Consider the following 8,607-nt stretch of genomic DNA (forward strand, 5'->3'; position numbering starts at 1 on the left):
AACGATCTCTGACTCCCAAGCCCGGGCTCTTTCCACTGAGCCATGCTGCTTCTCGAAACCAAGGTTGGTTAACATGTTGAGGAGAAGGGAATGGTCCACAGCATCAAAGGCAATTGAGAGGTCGAGGAGGATTAAGATGGAGTAGGAGCTTTTGGATTTGGCAAGAAGGAGGTCATTGGTGACCTCTGAGAGGACAATTTTGGTGGAATGCAAGGGACAGAAGCCAGACTGAGGGGTGGGGTGGGGTCCAGGAGAGAGTTGGAGGAGAGGAATTTGAGGCAGCGAGTGTAGACCACTCACTCCAGGAGTTTGGAAAGGAAGGGTATGAGGGTTATGGGGTGATAACTGGAGGGGACTATGGGGTCAAGGGAAAGTTTTTTAGGATGGGGGAGATGTGAACACATTCACGGGATCAGAAAAAGTCACTAATGAGGCAGTTTGCTGTGGGCTCACCATAGAAGTAAGAAGGGGCAAGGTGTTGGAGAGCTTTGAAGCCAATAGTGAGGAGTTTTTGTTAATAATAATAATAATAATGATGATGGCATTTGTTAAACACTTACTATGTGCAGAGCACTGTTCTAAGCATTGGGGGAGGATACAAGGTGATCAAGTTGTCCCACATGGGGCTCACAGTCTTAATCCCCATTTTACAGATGAGGAAACTGAGGCTCAGAGAAGTTAAGTGACTTGCCCAAGGTCACACAGCAGACATGTGGCAGAGCCTAGATTCAAACCCATGACCTCTGACTCCAAAGCCCGTGCTCTTCTCCATTGAGCCACACTGCTCCTTTTGTTGGATACGGAGGTTGATAGACAACCACTAGAAATTTTTGAGGAGGGGGATGACATGCCCAGAACGTTTCTGTAGAAGGATTATCTCTAACAGCAATGTCTTGAAAATATTTACAACTAGAGTGGTCCAAAAAACCTGAATATACACTCGAGTGAACATACAAGTCTACTGGAGAAGAATGAAAAATACGTACAACTCTCAAGCCCCATTGAATTAAAGTAGAAAGCAGGAAATGCTTTTGGGTTCTATCAGCTCGCAGACACCCTGCAACAACTTCGTTCAAATTAATCTGTCGCTGAACATTCTCCCCAACTGTTTGCAGAACCACGTGCAAAATAATCAATTTTTTTAGAGTTATGTGTATTTTGGAATTATATATACAATTGGATATTATCACAGAGGGCTTCCAAAGTATTGCTTTTAGCAGCTTTTTATGATCACTTAAACTCTGCAATTGTGTTTCTTTCCTCTCAAAACAAGAAAATCAATTTCAACAAGGATTTATTTTGGAAGGAAGGCTTTAAAGAACTATTTTATTTTAGAGAGCCTGCAATATATATCTGGAAAATAGGAGGCATAGACTCTGGCTTGCCAAAGTGCATTATTTCTCTTAGGTATTACTGGTTCGGGATATTATTTTCATCAGTTGTCCTTTCCCCACAGTTTTCACGATCTCAAAGGATCAATGGAAGCTCTTTAGATGACAAAGCTGTAACATTTGACCCACACATTTAAAAATGCCCTCCTCTCTGTTCACCTTCAGATGACAGCAAGTTGAATATTGTCAGCACTTGGCATGCAGCTAAACGATGACTCTAACTAGCAGAAGCTTCGCTTAGGGAAAGAACACGGGCCTGGGAGTAAAAAGACGTGGGTTCTAATCCTGACTCTGCCACTCATCAGGTGAGTGACCTAGGGAAAGCCCCTTAACTTCTCTATGCCTCAGTTACCTCATCTGTAAAATGGGGATTAAGTTTGTGAGCCCCAAGTGGGACATACTTATTACTTTGTAACTACTCCAGCACTTCGAAAAGTGCTCTGCATATAGTAAGTGCTTAACAAATGCAATAATAATAATAATAAGTAGCACACACAAGAAATCTTTTTGTTTTTGAAATTGATTTGTTCTCTTTAAGCTAAAGAACTTCCAAATCCAACAGAGTCATAAATAGCCAGTTAAGAATGCTTTATTCCGCCTCTTGATGAAATTTGATTTCTACGTCCACCTTTGAGATGTGGTTGCCGGTGAAAGTGTTGGCGTGTCTATCCACTTTTCTTGGAAATTAGGCCGAGAAATCTAATCAAATCCAGTAAAGAATGCCTACTGAAAAAGAGGCTAGGAAAAATTCCAGCTCCGACGTTCACCAGCCCTGGGAACTTGGGGAAGTCACTTAACTGCCCTGGTTCTCAGTTTCCACGTCAGCCAAATTTGGATTAAAGATGTGTTCTCCCTCTGGCAAATACAGGGAGTCTCACGGGAGCTTGGATGTGGGTCTGACCTAATCATCTTTTCATCTATCACACAGCTCAGGACATAGCAGGCTCTTAAAGAATATCGCTATCATTATTTATGATGTTCTGATTATTTTCATCCACATAATTTTTCTAGATAGAACATCTTTGGAACTCGCTTGACAATTGGTCTCCCCCTCTCCTCTCCTCTCCTCTTCTCTCCCCCTCATCCCCCTCTCCATCCCCCCCATCTTACCTCCTTCCCTTCCCCACAGCATCGGTATATGTGTATATATGCTTGTACATATTTATTACTCTATTTATTTATTTCACTTGTACATATCTATTCTATTTATTTTATTGTATTAGTATGCTTGGTTTTGTTCTCTGTCTCCCCCTTTTAGACTGTGAGCTCACTGTTGGGTAGGGACTGTCTCTATATGTTGCCAACTTGTACTTCCCAAGCACTTAGTACAGTGCTCTGCACACAGTAAGCGCTCAATAAATATGATTGATTGATTGATTGAATTGGTTGTTTAAAGCCATGGTATATATTCAGTGCTTCCTTTTTGAATAACCCACATGTGATAAGCTACAGCTTTTCATTCATTCATTCAATCATTCATTCATTCATTCAATTGTATTTATTGAGCGCTTACTGTGTGCAGGGCACTGTACTAAGCGCTTGGGAAGTACAAATCGACAGCATATAGAGACAGTCCCTACCCAACAACAGGCTCACAGTCTAGAAGGAGGAGACAGACAACAAAACAAAACAAGTAGACAGGTGTCAATACCATCAGAATGAATAGAATTATAGCTGTATACACGTCATTGATAAAATAGAGTAATAAATATGTACAAATAAAATGCATAGAGTAATAAATATGTACAAATACATGTAAGTACTGTGGGGAGGCGAAGGGGGTAGGACAGAAGCGGGGGGCGATGGGGGATGAGGAGGAAGAGAGGAAAAAGTGAGGGCTGAGTGTGGGAAGGCCTCCTGGAGGAGGTGAACTCTCAGTAGGGCTTTGAAGGGAGGAAGAGAGCTAGTTTGGAGGATTTGTGGAGGGAGGGCATTCCAGGCCAGGGGGAGGACTTGGGCTGGGGGTCAATGGTGGGACTGGCGAGAACGATGCCCATTGAGGAAGTGAGAGGCAGCAGAGGAGCGGAGGGTGTGGGCTGGGCTGGAGAAGGAGAGAAGGGAGGTGAGGTAGGAGGGGGCGAGGGGATGGATGGATGGACAGCCTTGAAGCCCAGGGTGAGGGGTTTTTATTTGATTCGAAGGTTGACGGAAAACCAAGGGAGATAGATATTCAAGGAGGGGAGCGACATGCCCAGAGCTTTTCTGTACAACGATAATCTGGGCAGCAGAGCGAAGTATGGACTGAAGCAGGGAGAGACAGGAGGATGGGAGATCAGAAACGAGGCTGATGCAGTGATCCAGTCAGGTTAGGAATGACTACTGTAGAGAAATGATGATGATAATAATAATAATAATAATGGTATTTGTTAAGCAGTTATTATGTGCTAAGCACTGTTCTAAGTGCTGGGAGGATACAAGGTGATCAGGTTGTCCCATGTGGGGCTCACGATCTTAATCCCCATTTTCCAGATGAGGGAACTGAGGCCCAGAGAAGTGAAGTGACTTGTCCATAGTCACACAGCTGACAATTGGCGGAGCTGGGATTTGAACCCATGACCTCTGACTCCAAAGCCCGTGCTCTTTCCACTGAGCCATGCTGCTTCTAATGATAGGGCCCTTGGCTGGCCTGATGGCAAGAACCCGGCCTTGGGAGTCAGAGGACCTGGGTTCTAACCCCAGCTCCACCACTAGTCTGCTGTGTGACCTTGGGAAAGCCGCTTCACTTCTCTGTGCTTCATGTGTTCATTCAATCATATTTAATGAGTGCTTACTGTGTAGGGAGCACTGTAATAAGCGCTTGGAAAGTACAAGCTGGCAACATATAGAGACGGTCCCTACCCAACAACGGGCTCATCTGTAAAATGGGGACTGAGACTGTGAGCCCCACATGGGACAACCTGATCACCTTGTATCTACTCCAGTGCTTACAACAGTGCTTGGCACATAGTAAGCGCTTGACAAATACTTTCATTATTATTATTACAATGAGATTGGACAATAAGCACTCAATAAATATGATGGAATGAACAAATCGGCTATTTTAGCCCCATTTTACAGGCATGCTGAGAAGCAGCATGGCTTAGTGGAAAGAACATGGGCTTTGGAGTCAGAGGTCATGGGTTCTAATCCCTGCTCTACCACTTGTCAGCTGTGTCACTTTGGGCAAGTCATTTCATTTCTCTGTGCCTCAGTTACCTCATCTGTCAAATGGGGATTAAGACTGTAAACTCCCTGTGGGACAACCTGATCACCTTGTAACCTTCCCAGCGTTTAGAACGGTGCTTTGTACATAGTAAGCGCTTCACAAATTCCATCATTATTATCATTATTATTATTTTACAAATGAGGAAACTGAGACACAGAGAAGTGAAGTGACTTGCTCACGGTCACACAGCAGAACCAGTGGCAGAAGTGAGATTAGCACCTAGGTCTTCTGACTCTCATCCAGTGCTCTTTCCACTAGATCGTATGGGCCAGTAGTGTTCCAACACAGTTCCTCCTCTGAAGTGAAAATCCTCCTGTAGCTCTTCAACAGAGGGAAATGGTACTTTCTGGGTAACAAGTGCATTGGGTCTTCCTTATAGGTTAATTCTGAATTGAGCTCTAAAGTGGCAATAGTCTCATAATTACTATTTATTATTGATTTATGGTTTTTGTAAAGCACTTAACTATGTGCCAGGTAGTGTACTAAGCGCTGGGGTGGATAAAAGATAATCAACTCCTTCATGGGGCTCACAGTCCAAGTAGGAGGGAGAACAGGGATTGAATCCCCAACCTACAGAAGAGGTAACTGAGGCCCAGAGACATGAAGTGACTTACCCAAGGTCACACAGCTGAGAAGTGGCAGAGTGGGGATAAGAAACCAGGTCCTTTGATTCCCAGGCCCATGCTGTTCCCACTAGGCCATGCCACTTCACACTTTCAACCCTCCAGGCTGTTGTGGGACCCATTATTCTAGTCTGAAAATCACTGAGAAATTAAATAAGATATACATGTAATAGGCACCTATATTTTCGTCACACAAAACACAGATCCACTTACCCGGAGGAATCCATGATCATGATATTGCTCTACCTTCTTTAAAGCACATTTTTGTCTTCCAAGCAAATGCAAACATTTCAATATTTAGCTCCCTGTGAAGCATCCCCTAATATTCATTAACGGGTTTTTGTCACATGTCTCTTTCACAGACAAGTTCTGGACTAGAAAAATAGCCGCCTGTCATGTGTATCTGCTGTCAAAATGACATGTTGTGAATCAACTGTGAAAATGGTTCTGGTACGTCCTGGAGATTTGATCTTGCCCCCCTCGTATTTCTTCCAGAAAGATGAGATCCCGCCATCTGTTCAGAGCTCCTTGGATCCTTTAGAAAATGGAAATTTCCTTGCAGAGATTTGTTTGTCTTGATACTGATTTGGATGGAGAGGAAAGAGGGAAGAATACAGGGAGAAAAAGCATGGCCTAATGGTTAGAGCCACCAGCCTGCGAGTCAGAAGAACCTGGGTTCTAATCCCAGGTCTGCCACTTGTCTGCTGGGTGACCTCGGACAGGTCATTTCACTTCTCTGTGGTTCAGTTACCTCATCTGTACAATGGGGATTAAGACTGTGAGCCCCACATGGGACAGGGACTGCATCCAACCCGATTGGCTTGTGTCCAATCCCCAGCAAAACCTTCTGGTCGCAGTCCCTGTTTCACAAAACGAGGTGACTGAGACCCAGAGAAGTGAAGTGACATACCCAAGGTCACACCGCAGACAAGTGGTAGAACCGCGATTAGAGCCGAGGTCCTTCTGACTCGCAGGCTGGTGGCTTTAACCACTAGGCCATGCTTTTTCTCCCGGCATTCTTCCCTCTTTCCTCTTCATCCAAGTCAGTACCAAGATAAAAAATCTCTGCAAGGAAATTTCTGTTTTCTAAAGGACTTTATTTTATTTTATTTTATTTTGCTAGTATGTTTGGTTTTGTTCTCCGTCTTCCCCTTTTAGACCGTGAGCCCACTGTTGGGTAGGGACTGTCTCTATATGTTGCCAACTTGTACTTCCCAAGCACTTAGTACAGTGCTCTGCACACAGTAAGCGCTCAATAAATATGATTGATTGACTGATTGAACAGATGGTGGGATCTCATGTTTCTTCAAGAAACACCTGGCAACACTATCTCTTTTTCTCTGTGCCCCCATCCCTTTGGCTTTAGTGCCTTCTCTCTTCTTTGCTTTGCCTCCCCCTTCTTTCTTTGTCTATTTCTTTTTCTCTCTTCCCTCTCCTCCTCCCTTCCTTTCTTTCTCTTTTTGTCTCTCCCCTCCTTTCCCCCGCCTCCTCTACTCTTTGTCTCTCTCCATTCCCTCTTCCCCTTTCTCCAGATATTTTACTCACCAAAGCTCATTTTTGCCTATCTTGTTGCTCATTCATTTATTCAATCGTGTTTATTGAGCACTTACTGTGTGCAGAGCACTGTACTATGTAATTTGGAGAGTAATAATAATAATAATTATGATAATTCTGGTATTTGTTAAGTGCTTACTATGTGCCAGTCACTGTATTTAGTACTAGGGTTAGACCCAGTCCCTGTTCCACATGGGGCTCACAGTCTTAATCCTCATTTTATAGATGAGGGAACTGAGGCAAAGAGAAATGAAGTGACTTCCCCAAGATCACACAGCAGACAATTGGCAGAGATGGGAATAGAACCCATGATCTTCTGAGTCCCAGGCCCAGGGTCTCTGAAGCAGCGTGGCTTAGTGGCAAGACCACGGGTTTGGGAGTCAGAAGTTGTGGGTTCTAATCCCACCTCCACCACTTGTCAGCTGTGTGACTTTGGGCAAGTCACTTCACTTCTCTGTGCCTCAGTTACCTCATCTGTAGAATGAGGATTAAGACAACCTGATTAACTTGTATATACCCCAGCATTTAGAACAGTAATTTGAAAAGTAGTAAGTGCCTAACAAAAACCATCATCATTATTATTATTATAATTACTATCATTATTATTATTATCCACTCTGCCATGCTGTTTCCCATGGTATGACTCAGTGGAAAGAGCCCGGGCTTTGAAGTCAGAGGTCATGGGTTCAAATCCCGGCTCCGCCACTTGTCAGCTGTGTGACTTTGGGCAAGTCACTTCACTTCTCTGTGCCTCAGTTACCTCATCTTTAAAATGGGGATTAAGACTATGAGCCCCCCGTGGGACAACCTGATCACCTTGTAACCTCCCCAGCACTTAGAACAGTGCTTTGCACATAGTAAGAGCTTAATAAATGCTATTATTATTATTATATATACACACACAATATATATTGCTGTATACACATATGTATATGTTGTATGTGTATATGTATGGGCATATGAATATGCGTATGTTATATATTATACATATGTATGTACAATATAACAGAGTTGGAAGAGATATTCCCTGCCCACAATGAGCTGACATTCTGGAGGGGGAGACATACTTTAAGATAAATAAATAAATTGATATATTAAGGGTATGTACATAAGTGCTCTGGGACTGAGATGGGGGAATTAAGGGGGCAACGGTGATGCAGTAGAGAGTGGGATAAGAGGAAATTAGAGCTTAGTTTGAAGAGGCCTCTTGGAGGAGATAATAATGATAATGATGACGGTATTTGTTAAGCACTTACTATGTGCCAAGCACTGTTCTAAGTGCTAGGCTGGGTACAAGGTAATCAGATTGTCCCACGTGGGGCTCACAGTCTTCATCCCCATTTTACAGATGAGGGAACTGAGGCACAGAGAAATGAAGTGACTTGTCCGAGTAGTGTGAGGGGTGGGTTATAGTAGGAGAGCAGTAAGGTGTAGAAGGAGAGAGCAAAGCGATTGAGTGTTTTAAAGCCAACCGGGAGGTGTTTCTGTTTGATGCGGATGTGGATGGGCAACCCCTGGAGGTTCTTGAGGACGGGGGAAACCTGGTCTGAATATTTTTGTAGAAAAATGATGTGGGCATCAGAGTGAAGAAAGGACTGGAGTGGGGAGAGACAGCAAACAAGGAGAAGAGCAAGAACACTCATGGCATTATCAACTCCTTCACCGTTCACATCTGGCAGACCCCTGCTCTCTCCTTTGTATCTTCTTCAAATGCCGTGCAGTCATTTTCGATTCATGGAGACCCTAGGGATATATTCCTTCCAAAGCGTCCTAACTTCTGAGTCGTTCTGGTGTGTATATCCATAGAGTTGTCTTGATAGAAGATACAAAGGTG

The sequence above is a fragment of the Tachyglossus aculeatus genome, chromosome 5, assembly GCF_015852505.1.
Source record: "Tachyglossus aculeatus isolate mTacAcu1 chromosome 5, mTacAcu1.pri, whole genome shotgun sequence".
Taxonomy (NCBI): domain Eukaryota; kingdom Metazoa; phylum Chordata; class Mammalia; order Monotremata; family Tachyglossidae; genus Tachyglossus; species Tachyglossus aculeatus.